At 32.3% G+C, this 24,102-nt stretch overlaps 1 long non-coding RNA gene across 1 annotated transcript; it reads right to left on the bottom strand.

The window, feature by feature from the left end:
- Positions 1-2,496: 2,496 nt before the first annotated feature.
- On the bottom strand, positions 2,497-23,175 carry LOC143067849 (uncharacterized). Its single transcript, XR_012976050.1, has 3 exons — positions 23,007-23,175; positions 20,631-20,854; positions 2,497-6,974 (listed from the first exon to the last, which is right to left on the bottom strand). It is a non-coding gene; the product is annotated as an uncharacterized LOC143067849 (long non-coding RNA).
- Between the last annotated feature and the right edge of the window lie 927 nt (positions 23,176-24,102).

Here is a 24,102-nt window from a genome sequence, read left to right as displayed (position 1 = left end):
ACAGCATTGTCCTATATTAGTTATCTTAGAAAGTCTTGCTGATTGCTGAATAAAACTACAATAGAGACCAATTTGACAATGATTGAATTTAGTAGTGTTAGCCCTTTGATTATGACCCATGTATATAGCAAAATCCTAAATACACCGTTTGGTGGTGCGCCTGTCAAATGCGGAACGTACAGATAAGGTAAACAGGTGAATATACTATTGGTATCGGTATCGGATTCGACCCGGAACTTGTTAATTATTGGCAATATTAATTATGTGGAAAACAAAAGGGTCTGGAGTGGTGTAATTTTTAATCTACACCATTGTCCTATATTAGTTATATATAGAGTTGAATTCTTTGATTTGTCGTTTTTACCCGATGACGGCTGACAAATTGGACCTCGTAATTTTAGTATTATAGATAATTGTATTTTAACATGAAATTTGAAAGACGACCTCTTTTGACCTTTGGTGCCCAAACTTGTTTAAATAAACCAACATAATCTTAAATTATTTTCTATTTATGTTAACTGTTGGGTATAAAAGGTTGATTATGATCAACAGATACATTTCTTCAAAGGGTCGTCAGGACACTCTTTGTGAAAAATAAATACTGAAGGAATGATTACAATCGATGAACCGTCAGGGCGGAGATGGTTGTTTGTTGACAATACTAGCCACAGAAAAACATTCACACAATTGTAATGACTCAATCTTTATTGTCTAAGTTAAATGGCATAGCTATTTCTTTTGAATATTTTATGAAGGTTATCCACAACAGTTGTATAGAAGGCATATTGAATATCGTATACAATCGCTCTTCAAAATACATCAACACGTAATCTGCAATTATCTAAAGACCATTATAAATAATTATATATATTGTTAAATCTTAAATTATTCATCTTTAATTCTTTTAAATTTATAGTCTGTTAGAAGAGTCTACCAGTATGCAGCAATGTAGGTTGGACAACAGGGCTCATCATATATACGAATTTTGAAAAGGGGACTTATAGAAAACTAAGACCATCTTGTCCATAATAACCACAAACCACAGACAAAAATCAAATCAAGCCAGTTTTTACCACTATGCTTCCCAGTTACAAAAAATCATATTGACTTCTAGCTAAGTTAAGGACTTTATTTCAGAAACTTGAATAACACATTGAATAGTTTGTGAGTAGAACGATTTAGAAAATACGAAAAAGAACAAGACCGATCCAAATTGAATGTCTAAAGTGACAAAGATTGATACCTTGTTTTCAGTATGAACATGCTATAAATACATGTAGGTGTACCGGTATTTAATCGGAAAATGTTGTCATCGCAAAAATATCCCCTTAGAATTGTATGGATGGGAATGAACTGCATAACATCAACTACTTACATGTAATAGAGGAATAAGGTAGTAACAATTTACATGGAGGCCGTATGGTAGTCCATAGCTGTACTTAATAAAGGGATAAGGTAATAACAATTCACATTGAGACCATATGGTAGTCCATAGCTTTACTTAATAAAGGAATAAGGTAGTAACAATTTACATGGAGACCGTATGGTAGTCCATAGCTGTACTTAATAAAGGAATAAGGTAGTATTAACAATTTACATGGAGACCGTATGGTAGTCCATAGCTGCTTAAATCAGCTTCATTTGAACGCTGTTGGATAGTTGTCTCATTAGCCATCCTATCTCATCTCCTAGAGATTTTTAGAAACTTGAAATTTGAAGTCCGACCCTTTTACCTGCATTTTGTTGTGTGGTTGGTAGGACTACTGATTCATGAGAAGTTGTTGTACGTGACAATTTATGGTTGGTATAACTACAGATTCAAGTTAAGTTGTTGAACATTAAGGTTTATGGTGTGTAGGACATGGGAACAGTATATGTTCCTGGCAGGACTACTGATCCAGGTGAAGTTAGTGTACGTTAAGTTTTATGATTGGTAGAACTACAGATTCAGATGAAGTTGGTGTACGTTTAAGTTTTATGGTTGATACACATGTCGGACTACTTATTCCGGTGAAGTTGGTGTACGTTAAGTGTTGTGGTTGATAGGACTATTAATATACAGGAGCAGTTGTTGTACGTTAAGTTTTTATGGTTGTACGACAACTGATGATTCATGTGAATTTGGTGTACGTTAAGTTTTATGGTTGTACGACAACTGTTGATTCTTGTGAAGTTGATGTTCGATTGTAATTGAATAAGACAGAACAGAAATATCAATATTGACAGATTCGTTGCATTTTTAATTTTTCACTCTTTGTAAAAATAAATACAACACAAATTAGTCCCACTATAAAATAACTTATTTAATGAATGGCTATTATCTATTTTGAATTTATTGAACCATAAAACTAATTTTTGACTCTTCACATTGAATAATCCGCGAAGCGGATTATGTAAAATGTGAAGAGTCAAAAATTAGTTTTATGGTTCAATAAAATCAAAATAAATAATTGCCATTCATTATAAATAAATTTCTATCAAAAATAAGGCTCAAAGAACTTTTTATATTATTTATATTAACAATAACAACGTACACACATGTTGGCGTATGAATACACAACGTCAGAGTGGGCGTGTCACGATCAAAATTGACAACATTGAAAATAAAACTAATAATTTTAACCAATCAGAAGACAGTAAAAACACCAAATTTATTTATTAAAACTTGAATAGATTTGAACACCATATCGCGCCATGAAGCGTTTCTTTTCGTTGCCATAAAAACGTATTACACACCTATTTCATGTCAAACTACTGACTTTTAAATATAATAATACCATATAAATATCAAGGTCATACTTTTCCGTTAATTTTCATTGAAACGAAAATCGCACAAAAATTTATAATCGGATTAATCCATGATCAGGGTTTTCCTCAAAAGATATTGTAAAATGTATTTGTTGAAAAAGTATTAAAGCTGTTATAACCACGTCTGCTGTGTTCACCACTTCCATGGTTCAACAAAAACCGCGAACCTCAATTGTAACTCGATGGCAGCATACATATTTTGTTTTATAAAAATAGATATACTAGTATGCCGGAAACCTGATAATCGACACATATTGTCTACCAACTTTAAAAATCATTTGTTATTCAATAAATCTTAAAATATTCTGTGATGAATTTGCATAGTGATATCAAATCTCTACAACAATCAACTTAAACCTGAGAACTTATTTATGGAATCAATGTTTTAAATATATTATCATTCTATGTACCTAAATTTGATCGCAAGAATTTTGTGAAAAGAGTCGTTGGTTGATAACAAAAAGTTAAGCCGATGAACTATGAAATCGAATTAACCCTCAATCAGAGTTATATTTTACAATTGAGCCTAGTTTCATTGTGATACAAGTGTAACTGTGCTTTAATACGTCTGTCGTAAAGCATTGAACTATGAATTCAAGATTAAACACAATACTCTAGACTTTTATGTTGGCAAACGATTCTCTTGGGTAGTTACATTGTGCTCTCTATACCAAACCACTTAGTATCTGTATATCAGAAACATAAATCAAATATTTTAACATGAAACGGACTTGTAAATGGACGGATACGCAAATAGAGACAGAACACGCATATTGCTTGACATGGCGGGACGTTTAATACTGTGGATTTTTTTTTCAAGAGTACCAATGTTCGTGGATTGAGGAAAGCTCACAATTTCGTGGATAATCGATTTCGTAATTTTTCAAAAGTTTGCATACAAGCCTATTGAAAAAATAGATTTGTTGAAAATTAAACTATGTGGTTCACCTCACCCGTTTCTTTGAAATCCACGAAATTTAATATCCCACGAATAATGAAACCACAGTAATACATCTACTTTAATTTTCCCAACCAATGAAAATTGACGGTACTTGTACGATGTTGCTTGAGTTTCTTTTCTGTATAGTTAAAAAGGAAAGGAACACGTTGTTTGTGGTCGGATGATTCCATGATATTATGATCGTTGGTCGCAGTGCACTTAGACTGACTTGATGATAATGTACATGCTGACACATCAGCTTTAGGTTGACTTGATATTAATGTACATGATGACACAGCGGTTTTAGTCTGACTTGGTGAAAATGTACATGATGACACAGCGGTTTTAGTCTGACTTGGTGAAAATGTACATGATGACACAGCGGTTTTAGTCTGACTTGGTAAAATTGTACATGATGATGCAGCGGATTTAGTCTGACTTGGTAAAAATGTACATGATGACACAGCGGTTTTAGTCTGACTTGGTAAAAATGTACATGATGATGCAGCGGATTTAGTCTCATTTGATGATAGTGTATATCCTGACACAGGTGTTTTAGTATGAATTGCTGACACACCGATTTTACTGTCTAAAATGTCTGTATCTGATTCTAAATTAAAATCATTAACATCACTAACTAAAGTAGTAGAACCTAAATCGTATTCTTCTCTCTCGGTTTTGATATTACAAATGGTGGTATCCATGGTATTTACAGAACCGCCCTTTTCTGTATATGTTTTGTTTACATCTATACCTAGAGGAGAATACACACTCTCAACGTCACTTAAAGCTATATTCATTTTCTCTGAATATCCACTGTCTGTATCACTTAAAAATTTACCACGAGGTGAAAATGCGTAACTATGACTTCCTCGTGGTGAATTAAAAGTACTACTAGATTCAATTGAGGAACCGACACTTTTTATTTGAGTTGAAAAGGGATCACTCTCTATATAAGGATGTGGAGATAGAATCAACATATCTTTTTCATTTGAAGAACAATTGCTAACAAAATCTCGTTGTTCAGTTTGTTGATCAACAAAAGAATGCACAGAAGGACCATTTCCAATAAAATGACCACTGTTTTGGGGAATTTTAGTGGCAAGGCCATATCCTCCGTCATCCGGGTCTCGCTTAATTCTTTTTAATGGCATCATTTCATTGTCATGTTCTTGTAACAAGGAAGTATCTTCGATATATCGAGGTGATTTACCTATTGAAGCGGACACTTTACCCATTCGATTATCAATCTCTTTTGATACATCACGGGCATGAATTTTATTTTTCTTAAAATGTGTTAAAATGTGGTCTTCTAATTCCTTCTCTTTTACAAACTTTTTATCGCATATATCACACTGATGTTCTGTAGAAAAATCAGTATTAATAAAAGTTCGTCTATCGACATCGCTGGTCAACGAGACTGTTTCATTAAAGTGATAGTCGGGTATGAAAGAATCACGTGCAGGACTATATGTCGTGCCCTCCTTTTCTGATTCCGATGTATCACATGTAGAACTGGTCATGTGATCAATTCTCACGTGTTCTTCTAATTGTTTTAGTTGAGAAAAAGATTTACCACATGCTTGACAGCAACAAGTTGTAATATTTGAATGAATCAAAAGATGGCACTTTAAAAGTTGAAATTTTGCAAACTTCTCCCCACAAAATGAGCAATCATATATAGTTTTCTTCCTTCTAAACTTGTTAATCATTTCTCTCTCTGAATGTCTGAGAAAATGTGATTGGAGATCTTTTGAGGTTCTAAACGTGTCACAACAAAGATCGCATTCAAACACTTGACGATTTTCACTTTCTGACAATTCCTCAACATTGCTGATTTTTTTCCTGAAATTACTGGCATTTTCGTTCAAGTGAATTTGTTCGTGATCTGATAGAATATTTTTACACAGAAAAACTTCGCCACATATGCCACAGGCATAAGGACCTCTCGTGTGGTAATTATACTGTTTAGAAAACGATTTACCACCCCCATATTCAAGTTTGCAAATCGTACACGTGCAAGGTGCATCACCTTGATGTCGAATCAAAGTTTTCGCCATATTGTTTCCTGCAGAACACAGTTTTCTGAATTTATGAGATTCATGCAATTTCGGAATGGCAGATACGTGACCTGGCAAATTTGAATTTAGCTGCATATTTTTATGAGTTGATTCATGTTCCTTTAAATGGCGTTCGTGGTTAAATCCAGCCCCACATGCTTTACACTTGTAAGGATATATCCCTATATGAGTCAGAATATGTTGCTCCAGAAGGTTGTCAAACAAAAATTCTTCTCCGCAAACAACACACGTGTAAGGATTCTTCGATTCATGAGTTTTTATATGAGTATGTAATGATTTTTCCGTCAGAAACCTTGCATCACAAACATGGCACTGATGAAAAAAAATTTCTGCATGTGTCTTCATATGTTCTAATAGAAACATATTATTAACAAACTTTTTCCCGCAATTATTACATTTATGTTCCGATTCTGCTATAACATGTGTTTTCAAATGTTCCTGAAGTTCGTGTTTCCATCGAAATTGTAATTTGCATATTTGACAAGTGTTTATGACGAGGAAGCTGTTGTGTAGCGTTTCATAGTGAACATTGAGGTAATGTTCTGACCAAAATTTTTGTCCACATCTTGCACACTCATAATTCTTTTCTGAAGGATGTGTTCTAGAATGTCGTATCAGAATGTCATATGATCGAAACCTTTTATTGCATACATCACATTTAAAAGATTTGTTGGCTGATGGGTTAAATTTAATCGTCCGTTTGAAGTTAAGCGGCAACATGGCCGTTTCTTGGTAACTGTCATCGGAATCAGTAGTTTCCTCGTGATCTTGTTCTTCACGATGGATTGTTTTAATTCTGTTTGCTTTTGATTGACAAACTTTACAGCTACATCGTTTCTTTATTTTATCCTTACATGTACCAAGATTATACATTGTTCCTGAATGTTTCGGCTGTATTCTCTCTAAACTCGTATCAGATCCGTCAGAAAGTGTAAACGGTTCTTCTTTCACAAGAACAGGTATATCCTCATTACTGTCGTTGAGATGTTTGTCTGTTTGGTTTCTTGATTTGAGTTCTGTGTCGGATAAATCACTTGTTTTAGAATCTTCGTCTGTATTACCATTACAAAGTTTATTTGCTATTAACTCGTTGAATGTGTTTTCGTCCAGATCTTGTAGTTTTGTTTTCATAGCTGTCTGAAGACCTGAAAATAAAAAAGATAGGTCATAAAATGCATGACATGACTAAAATGTTAATCCAATTTTTTTCAGACATGCATAATAAGAAAAGTTGGTATAATTCAATGACTTCATTATCAAAATATATAAACATATAATTAATTTTTATTATAGATAAATCTCAAATTCTTACTATGAAATATAGTTTTAAAAGGATTATTTTCAATTTGAATAGATTAAAATGAAAGAATAATCAAATCAGTTGTGGTATTAATCTTAAAACGATGGCAGGAGATATATGAATTGGAATCAATTACAGGCAGAGTATTCAATAAGTACACATTTATATTTCAACAAACGGTTCTACATTCAAAAAATGAATAAACATCCGAAGTATTTTTTGTCTTTCAAATTCGGTTCTTGACAAACATGCATTCATTTCAGGTTCAAAAATATCCATTTGATTTGTTGTTAAATTTTTTTATTTAAAGCTTACGAAAAGAGATTCTTAATAAAAAAAAAACCGTAAAAAAGTTTAATTTCAAACGAATTAAACATTTTCCAAATAAATCTACCCGGGTGCCTAGCATTGGTTTAAGTCAAAGTATCGGTTCACATAGCTATACTTACGCTTGTTAATCCGAAGTTAAATTATTGACCAACAATTCATTAAAATAAGTAAAATAATATTTACAAATGGAATTTGTGATGATAAATCATAAATAAGAATCTGCTTAGCGTTATATAAATACATATATCATAAGTTAACATTATTTACAAAAGATATAAGAAGATTTGGTATGAGTGTTTATGAGACAACTCTCCATCCAAGTCACAATTTGTAAAAGTAAATTATAAAAGGTCAAAGTACGATCTTCAACACGAAGCCTTGGATCACACCGAACAGCAAGCTACAAAAGCCCCCCAAAAAGACCAACTTGTAAAACCATTCAAACAGAAAAACCCGTGAACGGTCTAATCTATATATAAAAAAACGAGAAACACTTATGAACCACATCAACACACGACAACACTGAATATCAAGTTCCTGACTATCACTTAACTTACACTAACAGTATTACATAACCAGTTCTGAACATGTTTTTGGAAATTATTTAATCATGAAACTTCAAAGTGTTAGGTGACTCTATTCCTATAATGAAATGTTACACGAAGTCATTGTTTTCAACAGACATCGGAAGTTTAACCATTAAAAAAGTAATAATATTCATCATCAAAGCATCTACACTGTGTAAGAACTTATTATCCTCGAAGTTATGTATATCCCTGCATCAAACACAGATGGTAAATAGAAAGAAAAGTAAACTGTCATCTCAACATGAACAGTAAAGGTAAAAATAATATTATTGTTCACTTTTTTTGCAACCGACACTTGAAAAATGATTGAATATTGCAGACAAAAACAAACAAACTTTACACACTACATGCATATATTGTCCGGATTAATCATTAATGTAGCTCTATACAGGGGGTGGATTCTTGGCTCACTCTAAACCACATGCACATCTTAATATCATTAGATTATACATTACATTTTGATATCTTATTACTTATAGCATCAGAGCTACCAACAAAAACTTAAAGTTGAGCAAGGAATCATGAAAATAAGGTCACGGTCAGATGAACCTGCCTGAGAGTAATTATACCTAGAAATCATTCCATACCGCAAATATAGTTAATCTATTGCTTATTGTCAGAATAACTAGTATGCACGCAAAAAAGTAACTTCCGATTACCAATGAAAAGAAGTTCTAGGTCACATGAACCCTGCAAAACATATATGAAACCTTAAAATTACAAACATTTATAAGCCAAATATAGATGACGTATTGCTTAAAGTATCTGTTATGTGGACATCATCTCGAAAACTCGACGTTGACCAATGCTGAAATAGTCCGATGAATGCTGCTAAACGGACATGTTTATATAACAAATAATCCATACACAACGAAAGCTTAACATTGATCCATGCGAAAGATTAAATTTTTTGTAGTAATCGAAACAGATATGACATCTTCGTGTGTTATTTTATTACTACCCTTCAATTACAAAATGTACTTTTCGATATCTTGTTATCTTTATCGTTTTCATGTTCAGATTTGTTATAACTTGATGCATTCATTGAAGTCTGTCAAAATATTATTTACAAAATTAATGTAATAAAATAAGAAAACTAGCGAAATGTTGTTTTTATAGATTTTAATTTATACAGACAGACGTATGGAGTTCGATGAAATGTGTAAAAGAAGACACAATAATTAATACATGTAATACGAAACTAAAAAAACCTCATATCACAGTAATAACGTGTCCTTTCAAACGTAACGAAACTTTTACTACACCTTTTTTTAAAATACTTTTTACCTCGTTTTTATTGACTTTTTACTTAGTTTTTATTGACTTGACCACGTGAATGTTTAAAACATTTAACATTTAACTTATATTGCAGCAATTAAATCTTCAATTGAAAAGACGAAGCTTTGTTAAATGTGGTTAAAACTATGTTTGCTCTCTTGCTTTTTAAGTTTAATGGTTGGTTGGTTGGTTATTTTGTTCTTACTTCTACAGTCTTACAGTATTTAGGTTCATTCTTTGATTATGTTGATTAATACACATGTTTTTCATAATCATGCATAACATTGAGAATGGAAATTGGGAATGTATCCAACGACAACAACCTGACCAAAGAGGAGTAGAAAACAATCCAAGGACACAAATGTGTCTTCAACTCAGCCCCGGAGCGGGCTTCAGCTGGCCCCTCATGAAAAAGAGTACTAGTTCAATAGTTCAAGGAAAATGGACGACGTCCTAAACTCCGAAATATACAACTGAATTAAAAAAAACAAACAAAATAAAACAACAACATACAAGACTTACAAAGTCCAAAGGATCATAACTTGGGACAGGCGCAACAATGCGGCGGGGTCAAACATGTTTTGTGAGACCTCAACCCTCCCATATACCTATGAATAATAAACATTACACAGCAACACGCACAGCAAAAGTTCAGTTAAAAAGAAGTCCGATGTTAGAAGAAGCTTAATTATATGACAATGATACATACATTAACAAAGGACCTCACGCACTTGCCAGACATGCCAGCTCCATACATCAACTAAACTTATTAAAAGAATATGCCTTCATCATATGAAAATTAAGCACAATCCCTGTCGATATGGGTTTAGTTTCATACAATCATAAAATATATGAGAGGAACATTACTCGTATCATGTCAATGACTGATTTTAGAATAAATGTGTTTAATTTCCGATACATATATCCAACGCATAACAGAATTATAGACAATTTGTAAAACTCTAAGCACCGTATTCAGCAGGTTTTGTTTGTTACCCTCCTTTTTCAAAGCTGTATTATACATTAATCAATTAGCCTTCCTTATAAAAAACCCTTTTAGACACGCCTTTTATTATGAAATACAAGTCGAGAGTCGATTTATCTTGGTGGAACAACAGAAAAATCTATAATTCCTGGTCGCCATTGAATTGAGAAGTTTAAAAATAAAGTATTAATATCGCTTCATGTTATTGTCGATGACATTTTTCAATAAAATATTACATGTACTTACATGGCAGCATTTTTAGTTAGAAGTTTTTCAAAGTCCTTACAACACATACAGTGTATAATCATAATTATGGTGAAATATTTATTTAAAAATGGCATTTCATAAAGTTTGATTCCAGTGAACCATATCGAACACGGTTTAGATTTTACTACATGTTTGAAGATAAACATACTATTGTATTATTAAATCCTTCTATTGATTATCATATTACGATGTCACGTCAAAGGTTTCTTTTGAACACTCGGGTAGTACGGCATTTTACGCATCGTTGAACAATATCACCTTTGTTTTATTTGAAGTAAACATTGGTGTACTAGAACCAATGAATTCGAGCAAGGTTGCTTTGATTAGAAGGTCATAGAATATAAGTTGCTTTGAAGTAGTAATTATAAATGGAAGCCATAATCTGTAACAAAATTTCCATTGGAAGAGCAGTATTCGTACAGGGACAGATATTATAGCATTGTTTATAACAAAAGGAATAGGGGCAAGGCCTGGTTTTGGCCCAAGAAAATAAAATGTTTGATATCTATTTCAAATTGGCACATTATGTTTAGAAATGCAAAGGATCAAGAAATATAATTGAAAAACATCACAATTACGTCATAATATGTACTAATTTCACAAAAACGATGAAATTACAGAATATATGCAGTTTTCTATCTTTATTTCCGTTGAGGAAACATCGTGCGCAGGCAAGAAACAACAAAATAATTCAACAGAAGCTTTATTATAAGTATTGACATAATCTCACCAAATATAAAGTTGTTTCTTGTGTGCGCATATACTTTTTCAATCTAATATATAATACTTAAAATTTGATGAAAATCAAGGAAATCACGAAATTAAACAAAATATGCAAATTAAGTCATGATTTGTTTTCATGGTCACTTGTTCAATGTCAAGTTTGTTTTGATTTTCTGAATACCTTGTACCTTAGTCAAGTTTTCAGTAATTTAAAAAAATTGAATGTATGATAACTTTTAAATTTGCAGTAATTTTTAAGCCAAATACGGGCCTTATTGCACCTACTCTTTTCTTTATGATCCTCTGTTGTTAGGAGCGCATATAGTTTACAACTATAGCTTTGGATTAGTATTGGTACCAGCACCCATTTTTTTATAATGATTGCTGTTAATAAGTAGTCCGTACTATACTATGGTAGTAAGATAAGGGATATAGTTTACTGTGGTTGCTGATTTGCCATGCGTTCTAAAGGAAAACAATAAGGCTTGAAGACGATAGATAGCAAAGAGACAAAGATACTTCATTTTTTTCTCTCTATTTCATCAATTTCTGGATTCAACAACAAAACAAAGGACGAGGAATATCCCTTTGATTTTTTTTTATCAAATTATCCCACTGTATATGAAATTCTTCAATATTCAGTATAATTGGTTAAACATTTCCTGTTTTATTGAATCTTAACTAGGCGAATATTTGTTTTTCTAACAATGAATGGAAGGTATTTTAGTCAAACTTACAAAAGGACAATAGCACTCAAACAACGTTTTAAACAGTTTTTAACAACTTAAAAATAAATAGAAAATGATCGAAATATGTTTCAAGCTAGTTATTGTGAAACCAAATCACTCCTTTTAAATTTTTGCCATATCTAATTGCTTTTTAACTGCACAGTAAACTTTAAAAATGAAGTCTAAGGTGAAGGCAGTTTATTAAAAAAACATTCAAATGTAATCAGTTGTGCGTGAGATTGATTTTGTTTGTAAGGTTTTATGACCACAAAACCTCGGAAATTTTGTTGAACAAGAAAGAAATAATGTGCGAGAGAGGAATTATGTTGGTAAAATGGGTGGTATAACGAAAACGCCTAAATGACAAAGAAGTTATCCGAAGTTTCATTGAACGAGAAATTTAACTTGTTAACTCTAAACACATACATATGATCCTTTAAAAAAACAGGAAACAGCGTTTTTTCGTCAACAAATGTGGTAGATAAAATGAAAAGATGAAAAAGTATATGCCAACCAAATATTAATGTGGATATGATACTTGTAATGTGTCAACCCAAATATTAATTCAATTTTGACAACTTTTTAGGACGTCAGTAAAGTATTTAATTTTAATGATTATTTCAAGTATCACTGTACTATAGATCCAACCATTGGTAGTCATATAAGCTCATCTTTATAATAGACATGGTTTCAATTGTTCATGGAAGATATTTAGTTTACTATAAGAATTAACTGCAAATATTAAGTTCTCATGCATGTCATTTTAAATACTTGGGGTATTATAAATAGTAACGTCATTCAAATTTTATTTCAGTAATGTTATCCCTGTCTTCACATAAAACGAAGATGTTTTATGGCGCCAGAAAACATAAAAGTTTGTTTTTTTTACTTTGCCCAATGAATGTGAATTGAACAAGTGTGTGATTTCTATATATATTTTTTGCTTTGAGCATCACTAAAGACGCGTTTATTTTTGAAATACGTATCTAGTGCAGTAAAATTGGTACCGTTAATGGTGTTAACGAAAAAAAATTGTGATAACTGTCTCTCTTCAAAATCTCACCTGTATACATATATAGAAGTAAAAAGATATGGTGAGAGCCAATGAGACACAATCGAGGAAAAGTTTATGGGAATGCCTCAATTGCTACAAACGAAAACATATACGTGGTTATCTGTGTCATTGTAGGAAACACAAGCTCATATCAGTTACGAGATATCTGCGCAACAGAATTAGTCGATTTCGCACTTAAAACAATTTTTAGTTTTTTAATTAAATTTTGTAAAGACCAAATATGATAGAGGTTAACAAATGTATGTAAAAAATTGTAAATAATAACTAACAGACCAGTGTCTTATGAATGTCTTTAGAATAATTAATTTATGTGTAATACTATAGTATGTGTTGTGCGCAAAAGTGATCATACTTTCATCAATTTATTTTTGTTCATATATATATATAAAAAAGAAGATGTGGCATGATTGCCGATGAGAGAACTCTCAACAAGAGACGAAATGACTTAGAAATTAGCAACAGTATAGGCCATCACATGGCCTTTAACAATGAGCAAAACCCATGCTGCAAAGTCACGTATAAAAGACACATACATGACAAATGAAAAACGATGCAAACGAGAAAACTTACATAGTTATTCGTTAATTATAAAATAATGAATTGAAATATTACAGTAAAACAATTCTTACAGCTGTACGTCATTTTATAGTATATCCTATATTCTCTTGAACGTCGACACCTGTATATGTAACACATGACAATTATATTGGTTTTGTCTCATACCTTATCTTCTTATTTTTCTATCTTTGTATAGCATACACTTGTTTACTCGATTTAACATACAGAGCAATGGGGATTTGTTTTCTCACGAGTTTCACAAATAGTCTGAAGAAGGAGGCGTATGGACCAGAGTATAGGAGCTGGAAATCCGCCACATTTGACTAACTTTGAAAGCTCTGCAAATTTGATTTATAGTTATACACAGTAGTTTTCTCGACATTTTTACATTTCGCTTCAATGTCGGTTTCTATTAACGCTTACCATACAATAGGTAGGCAGTTAGTCAGTCTTTATAGTTGCCTACATAGTTTTTTTGTTCGTTCAATGTTGAAGGCAGTTAGGCAGTCTTTATAGTTGCCTACATACTAGTAGTTGTTTTGTTCAATGTCTGCCTTCAACATTGAACAGTTGCCTACATACTAGTAGTTGTTTTGTTCAATGTTGAAGGCAGTTAGGCAGTCTTTATAGTTGCCTACGCAGTTCTTTTGTTCGTTCAATGTTGAAGGCAGTTAGGCAGTCTTTATAGTTGCCTACATACTAGTAGTTGTTTTGTTCAATGTTGTAGGCAGTTAGGCAGTCTTTATAGTTGCCTACGCAGTTCTTTTGTTCGTTCAATGTTGAAGGCAGTTAGGCAGTCTTTATTGTTGTCTACATACTAGTACTTGTTTTGTTCAATGTTGTAGGCAGTTAGGCAGTCTTTATAGTTGCATACATACTAGTAGTTGTTTTGTTCAATGTTGTAGGCACTTAGGCAGTCTTTATAGTTGCCTACGCAGTTCTTTTGTTCGTTCAATGTTGAAGGCAGTTAGGCAGTCTTTATTGTTGTCTACATACTAGTAGTTGTTTTGTTCAATGTTGAAGGCAGTAAGGCAGTCTTTATAGTTGCCTACATACTAGTAGTTGTTTTGTTCAATGTTGTAGGCAGTTAGGCAGTCTTTATAGTTGCCTACGCAGTTCTTTTGTTCGTTCAATGTTGAAGGCAGTTAGGCAGTCTTTATTGTTGTCTACATACTAGTAGTTGTTTTGTTCAATGTTGTAGGCGGTTATGCAGTCTTTATACCTGCCATCATAGTTGCTTACATTTGCGTTATATGGGATCTTGTGGACAGTTGTCTAAGTTGCAATAGCACTTGATGTAATTATTTTAAGTTATTTGTTATAATACAAAACAAGCACACGTAATTGAATCTTACAGTAAGAAAACGATAAGATAAGAAACTTTTGGTGTTGGTATCTGTCTTCTGTGAATTTAAAGCAACGCGTTACAATAATTCGTAGTTGGTAGATGCACAGATATACAAAGCAATAATGAAACACTTATTCCACATTTTGTATCAGTATAATAGAAAACACTCTTGTCAAGGACAAGATTGATACAGCCATTTCAAAACCAACGGAACCCGCATCGATATTCATTAAGATTATATTAAGATCGTAGTCAACAAGCAGTCCATTAAATTCAGATAAAGTTTTTATTTCTTGCAATACAATGCAGGCAAAAGGGTTGTACATAAAATACATAAAATGAATACTTACCATGTTGAGTTTCCATTTGTAAAACAACAGACTTATATAGTTATGACAATGATGTAAGTAATACAGGTGTCACAATAACATATTGCTACAGTATATATAATAATATATATATATATATTATTGAATATCTTCACTTCTATTGATTAATGTACATTGTATAGGAGATGACCTATCAGAATGGTATTTATAAACCATCACGAAAACTTCCGTATCATTATAAATGTAAAATGTGTAAAACAACATAAGCATTTAAAAGAACGGTATAAAGTAAAGTATTTGATTTAGTTAAACACAAATATCAATTGGTATATTTTCGGATAAAAAATATCTAAATATATATTGCTATTTGTATTTTATTTATTTTTGACCAAAAATAGTGATAATATTCTTCAAGCCTTAATCAACTGATTATTGTTCTTATGCTAAGCTGTTTCAACAGTGCAACGATAGGTTCTTTTGTACACACATAGTTGTTTTGTGGTTTGAATTCTTAAACATTTTGTTATTTAGGGGTCTTTTGTAGCTTATTTACCGTATGGGCTATGCTCGTTGCTGTGATGCCTTGTAGCCGTGACCTTTAGTTCCCTATAGTTGTCTCACTGGCATTAACTTGGAAGCTAGCAATCCCAACAGCCACTTGGAAACAAACAATCTATATACGCACATGGAAACTTACTATTCCTACAGCAAATTGGAAACAAACAATCTCTTTACGCACATGTGAACTGACAATCCCTATCCGCACTTAGAATCTTACTATTCCCACAGGCACTTGTGAACTGACAATACCTTTACGCACTTGAAAACTAACTTTCTACTGTCACTTGTGAACTGATCATCCATTAAGGCACTTGTGCACTAACTACCCTTTAAGGCACTTGTGTACTAACTACCCCTTAAGTCACTTATGCACTAACTACCCCTTAAGGCACTTGTGAAATAACTATCCCTTCACGCACTAGGAAACTAACTATTCCTAGACCTACAGGCACGTTGGAACAACAAACCTACACGCTCTTGACTTGAAAGCTAACAATTCCTTTAGGAACCCTGGAACTAATAATCCCGACAAACATTTGGGAACTTAATATCCCTGCATGAACTTAGAATCGTACTTATCATATAGGCACGTTGGAACAACAAACCTACTCTTGGAAACTTACAATTTCTACTGGCACGTGTAAGCTAACAATCTCTAGAAGCACATTGGAACTTACAATCCCTAAGGATAATGCACTTATCCTACAGGGACTATGGAACTAACAATCCGTACACACTTGCAAACTAGCAATCTCTACAATCCCTTTAGTTTAAACATATTTATTCATCATCATTACAGTCCCTTTGGAACTAACAATCCCTAAAGAGACGCAGGAAATTAAAAAAAAAAAAAATAGGCTCTTAGGAACTTATAATACCTACTGGCACTTGAAACTAACTATCGCTTTACTCATTAGAGAAACACTCTCCTTTCACGTAGCTAGGAATTTATAATCTCTATACGCTTTTGGGAACTAAAATATCTCTATACGCATTTGGAAACGAACAATCCCTACACGCACTTTGGAACTGGCAATCCCTACACGCATTTGGGAATTAACTTTTACTACAAGTGCTTTGAAACTAGCAATTACTTCATAATATTACTCGGGTCCAAGATAAGAAAAATGGCTCACTTACTTTTCATCAATTTTGATGGACATCTGGTTACCAATAGAATAAGACAACATGTATACTATTATCATTATTAGCATGTGCGCGGTCTAGGTATATATCTACCTCTATTTCATAGTTCTATAAATAATATTGATTCAAAACTAAAAGTATCATTTCTGTTATAAGGTTATCGACTAATTATGCTTGAGAAGCGTTACATTGTTAATTCCTTAGGATAACGGATGCCACATGTTCGTTATGAGAGTTTTGTATAGTTACAAATAAATTATTCATATTTAATTTAATGGCGGACAGTTTTTTTTTATTTTAGATACTTTGTCTTAACCCGAATAATACAGTCGTTATATTCCGCTGATCTACGAAGGCTACATCGTGTGGGAGAAAATCGGACACGGAAAGGGCTTGAATTATTCGAGTTAACTTTGTCTCCGAATTTTTGTTGGTTTCAATTAACTACTTTTGGTTAAAGCTGATCTTTTTTTATTTTTTGTATCCAAAGCTATTCTCCGTAATTGTTTCATCCGTCGGTATTCATATTCTTACATGGTTATTCCATGATATTGTTGTCACAGATAGTGCTCCTTATTACATCCTCTTCAATACATGAAATTTCAAAATAAGAATGTCGTCTATGTTTGTTGGATCACATTTGTTGTGTTTATCATTGAGCACTGACTAAATAGTAAGTACATGGTTTTGTACCTATTAATGACAGGGTTCAGTACCATAAAGCTATTAAAAGTTTCACCCTCTGTTGGACCTTGTCAGTTGTCGTTGTCTCCATGTGATCTTTGTGCAATAAATAAAAAATACGGTCTATTCACAGTCCAAGGTTTGACTTTAAAAAATCACTATTAAACCTAATTGCTGTATAGTGTTATACAATCATGTTTCCTTTATCCTATAATACACCGATCAAATTTGTCGCATAGTGTTTAATAGAAATAATTAATGTGATTTACTCGATTTCTCTATCAAATACATTCAGTTAGTGTTTTGGTAACAATTATTACATCAACGGTTGCCCGACCTATAATTTCACCTCAATTTGTAAAAAAAAACCAAGAGTTTTGTATTATTTGAATATGCTCTCAATAACTGTATTGAATATTTAAAAATCAGTACATTTATATTGTATTTGCATTTAATACCTAAAAAAGAACACGTAGAAATGTTTTACTATGGAAAGATTATTTTAAGACATGACATGTCATATCGATATCCTTCAATGATTTATGAAGTGGTTAATGAAACAAGTGGCCTTTAGTTGATAACATGACATTATAAGCTATCTTGACATTTTAAATGGTGTGAATTTTCGTAAAGAAAAACTTCATGTTTAAAATGAGGGAGGGGGGGGGGGGGGGGGTCGGGGTGAATACCTTTTGATGTTAACCTGTTTTGGCCTTTTTCAATGTCTTGTTATCTGTTATCTGAGATTTTAAACTGTTAAATATTTTCAACCCAATGTGTTGACTCTTATCAGCATTTTTGCATTTGTTGTTAACTGTTTTTGCCAAAATCAAGGTGTTGTTAACATGTTAAAAGACCCCTTATTGCCCCCCCCCCCCCCCCTGAAATCTATATATCAACCAGCGCTTAGTCCTATTCGCCTCCTGTTGAATAGTTATATATAATGACGAAATATTGCATTTTAAAAAAAATATTTCAGGGATCCTGTTTCCAAAATAGCGTCCATGTTATTTGAAAATAATAATTCAACTCTGCACTGTATAATAGGATATGATTTTTTGGGGGGTAGGGTGTAGGGGTGTGGCGGTTTGTTGGGAGGGGGAGCTGTTCCTGGAAATCATTACTTTTATTTGAAAAAAAAAGATGTATCATATATATGATTTACTGATCAGAATCTGAAAATATACGCTTACGTGTATTGTAATGTGATACAATCTAAAGGTATTCAAATGTTTCCTGAATCTCATAATCTCCTTTTAGAATGTGAGTATAGACTATAACAAAGCCGTCACTTTATACTTCATCTTGTTAAGGAAGTCATATTTACTAGTCACCCGTAAAGTTAAAAGAAATATTGATAGCCGACATTAAATGGCCTTTCATAAACAAGTGCATGAAACCATGAAAAGCAATATAGTATTATAAAATCAACCCTGTTATGCATGCGTGTCTTTTGCTCATGGTTACAGGTAAATATTTTTGTAATGCTTACTTTGTATGCAATTAACTTGAATTTGATTTAATGCGCAATCCAATGCGGGGCTGTCATTAAAAGGAAAACTATTGCATATTATACAGATGTGTTACAAGATTCCATAATTTTGATAAGCTGACGGCAATCGAAAGGTATATCAAAATAATATTGTATGTCCCAATACAATATACATGTATTCTTACAATAACATAGTAAAACAAAAGAAAAGTTGGATTTCACGTATTATTTCATGGTTAAAGCATTAAAATGAAGTTTTTTATTTTTTATTTTATGGGATACTATGATTACTAAACGAACCATGCAGTTCTTGAAAAGAATTTCACCTGCACTATAACAGATCGATTTTATTCCTCACGTTTTCAAGGGGAATCATTAAATTCTCAATACTCTATACAGAATTTGTCAATATTTACAGTTAAACACACAAATACATAGTACATGATAACCGATCAATCAGCAAGCTACCAGTAACGGGTAGACATAGAAATGGTATTTAAATGCCGAACTTAAAATATTAATTGTGTTCTGAGAATCATATTTCTTAAAGCCTGGCCTCTGGTTTTATCGGTGAATTGAATATAAGTAAAGAACTTACGTGTATATTGACGGGTTCTCATGGTGGAACCTTATATTGATTGCACTTTCATCCGACATCCATCCAATCACAAACAGTTTATGATTACCTGTTCTGACACACATTACAGATTCCCATTCACTCATGCAGTCAACAGTGACGATCAATTGAATTGTATAGAGTATATCGCATCAATGATATCTTTATTAAAACAACCTTGTTTTCTATTTTTTAAATTCGCATTCCCAAAATATCTTTTGGAGGTAACACGTACAACATTTTTTATCTATGACCAGGACACTCTGACAATACAATTACTTCCGCTCCAAAATGAACAATAAATATAATGTCGCTGAATTAACCTAATGAACAAACATCTTTCATTAACCAAGAGTAATATCGAAAGGAAACTCTGAAGAGAATTCAATACTCAAACTTTAGCTATCTTTTTAGTATAGTAACTGGATAGTAAGTCAACAAGATTATAGAATAATTTAAGATTGTGGCTATATTTTAAAATTTAAAATACCGCGCTTTTTCTATGGTGCACCATATTTGCATAGTAAATGTATAATGCGATTGTATAAATTTATAAGGAAACTTTATTTTCTTTTATTACAAAAATTGTAGAATGTTTTACTAGGATTTCTCTGTATCATTACTGTATGGTTCTTTGTGTCTGCTTTAATATAAACTACCATGTGAAAAAAAGCGGCAGAATTCTTTTTCTAAAAGCCTTACCCCATTATTTGCTTCCGAATAGTCAAGTGGCTTTGAATTTGTGTAAAAATAGCTTTGAAATTTTAATTTTGAAATGCTTGTTACATACTTACACGTGGTCTTTGAGCAATAATTGACACGGCTGCAAAAACATGGAATTGGTTATGCAGGTTCTCTTGGTAAATGTATCCCCATTGTATTCATCAGACACAAACACATATTCCTGCGACTATTTAGCGATAACAACTTTTGAATTACGAATGTTGTAATTCCCTGAATAGTTACTGCAATTCCTTGTCCGTACTTGCTTCTTCACTCGATCACGTGTTCATTATTCCTTTGAAAATAATTGCAATTAGTCAACCGGGTAGCTATTTAAAATCAAAACATCTAATATTACCTAAAACCGTTATGTTTGGCGGGTGTTTTAAACATTTAACTACTACGTTGTATGTTTACATCAATGGAACAAAATAATAATTTAAAAGTTGTAAAAAAGTTGTAAAAACTCACCTTTCTTATGTCTAATAATAGTATAACAATGACAAAATTGACAACTATCAAGTACTGGGTCATAAGTAGCTACATCTTGTAATTCACCATCAACCTTTAATAACTGGGTGGGTTTTCTATGATATTTAAATTGAAATAAATGTAATCGGATGTTAATACAATAATCATATTTTTGAATACAATTGTGTATACCATTCAGACGGGAACTAAATGGGTATAGTCTAACGCTATGACTAGAAGTATGAGAACATATTTGTTCCTATATATACGTCAACTGGGTGTGAAATATTAACTCTGTCGATAGATTTTGTTTAGATAAATTCAAAAGAGACATTCCACTATTGATATCAGGCAAATCCGATTTCCTTTTAGGAAAAATGTATTTCCCTTTTAGGACCAAATACCATGACCGTTTTTGTGTTAGATGGATAAATGACCAACCAAACTGGCGACTCACACAGCATGCATTTGCAAATACGTAGATTTCGATAAAGCTTCGGATAGGAGTAATGTACAGTTGCTTGCAAAATTTCAATTTTTTAAACAAAATTGATTGAGTGACATTTGTTTTTATTTCTAAACTGCCGGCGGTGTACTGATGTAGGGATGATCCTGTCTTTTCGTTCTTCCATCTGTCCTACTTTCTTATCCGCAATTTCTCACATAATGTCTTGAACTTTCACAGAATAATACTCACAAGGTGTATTTTGAACCTTTTATAACATTTTATCTGAATGATATTTATGCAGGGTTTTCTGTGGGATTAAATTGACGTCGTAATATCTGCATATTAATATATACTATCTGGTTATAGAATACATCTTTATTCGCTTCTTTACCTGAACCCGGAATCAGAAATAAATGAAACTTTCTCAGAATATATACAATACAATGCCATTGTACACCTCTTTTTACGTCCGAATTATTTTGGGGTTTCCTTTACCAAAGCATGGACTTGAAAGTCTTTGTCATTAATTATTTTGGGGAATCGTTTCGTAACATTAACCCCTTCTAAACCCATTACTACAATTCATATGAATGTATTCTCCGTCTTAACCATAAAATAAAATTGTGTATCTTCTATTCATGGATTTGGCTTGTGGTTGGCTATAACTTTGTGACCATTAGTCACAATACCACAATTTTAGAAATTCCAGAACTTCATGTATATCATATATAAATAAATGGATAATACGAATAACACAAGTGTGGGGTAATAGTCAAGGAAACGGCAACCCGGAAAACAAGCGTAAAAGTAATAGTAAGAAAACGTCTGGTAGGGTAATATCCATGATATTATATCATCACGAAAGAAGTAATAATAAAAAGTCTTTTACTATCTTTCAATGTATCAGTTTTGTCAAAATCTTTCTCAAATGGCTAAAAATTGCCAAAATTAAAATTAGAATAAGTAGGATTGTACCTAATTCCGGGAACGAAAGCAACATGAAACTCGTTCGCAACACTTTTAAAATACAATTCATACCTTCAAGACTCATGTAAAATATTTGTTCACTTTTTATGCATGAATTAAAACAAAAAAAACTAAGCTATGGAAAAATGGATATAAAGTTCGCGGACTTATCACACAAATATCAAAAGCACACCTTCAATAGGATTTTTAATGTTCTACCATATTTAAGTACCTTGAATTTTGAGATTTTGTTTACCACAATTTTGGATAACTTCCTAGATTTTTTTTTATATAATCTACATCGTTAGATTTGTTAAAAAAATTTCTTTGGTTTATCAACCACTTTCCAAGTGACAGATTGTGTGTCCTAGAGATGCAAGATATACGCAACCAGTACCATAATTATTATATATGTATAGACGGAGAGTAAAAGTATAGCAGCTTCGTAAAGTAGTAGTAATTACACTTCAGGTATGAGAAATAATTCTTTTTTTTCTTCAAAATATATAAATAAGTTTGGAATGATAATTATGCTTCAATGTCAAATATTTTTATGGTTTACCTTCTATCTTGTATTTTTAAGAACAATTCAATAGTTGACTTTTTCTGTGTTGACATGAAAAATCATGCGTCGAATCCTTGCTTCAGTGACATCGTTACAATATCTCCGGCAACGTGTCCAGTAACTTTTTCCTCTTGCATAAATTAGATTCAGATATGTACAATAAAAATTCACAAGCTAGTTCCTGGTGTCACAAACAAGCAGTTTTACGTAGTTAATTAAAACAATATAACAAACAATTCAACAAAAGTTTAAATATACCAATTCTACGACATATATCGACTGGATTAGTTTAGAATTAATAGTATATATCTGTATGGCCATCTGCTACTTTAAAACAGTATTGTCTGATATAAAATGTTTTTCTAAAAACAAATGGTCTTTTCTCAGATTTAAAAGATAAAAAAGTGAGAGATGTATTTTCTAACAACGTTTTAAAAAAATCTACATAATTGAATTTAGCTTGAGGATGCAACAATACGAATGTTCTACTTTTTATTGATACTTAATCTTGCTACACTCATAATAAAATTTGTAAAATATAATTAAAATTGTTTCTTTTCTTAAAAAAAAAACAACAACATAGGACCACTCGAACACCTGCGTTATAAAAAGAATATAGCTTTCGCTGGTCGAGTAATGCTTGTCCTCGTCGTCTTAAAGTCATATGAAACGAGTGGGTGGTGAAACAAATGTTTATCCAATTCTTTTACCAATGCATTTATATATCATAAACTTACTCCTCTGTGCACGATTTTCTCATTTTTTACGCAAATAAAACGTATAATCGTCATTTTTTTTTCTCTCTGTCTGTTATGATTTAACAAATATGGCTGCTCATTAATTGCCGTGTTTTGAAGCCGAAGTTTACCGATTGTCACCTTATAGTAAACAAATAACAAAAAGCATGGGTATTGAGCACGTGTTTAACATGTACAATCAGAGAATTGTTTATTTTAATGACAGATCAATGCGTATTGCGACCACCGGATTTTTACGAGGAGGGTTACGCTCAGGTCACTAAGCATACGGAAAATATGTCGGCGAATTGCTTCCTAAACTTCTTCTAAATGTTGACAAATTAAAGAATTTTCCT

The sequence above is a fragment of the Mytilus galloprovincialis genome, chromosome 3 (genome assembly GCF_965363235.1).
Source record: "Mytilus galloprovincialis chromosome 3, xbMytGall1.hap1.1, whole genome shotgun sequence".
Classification (NCBI taxonomy): Eukaryota; Metazoa; Mollusca; class Bivalvia; order Mytilida; family Mytilidae; genus Mytilus; species Mytilus galloprovincialis.
The sequence above is the reverse complement of the archived record's forward strand: the minus strand, read 5'-3'. Positions and strand labels throughout refer to the sequence as shown.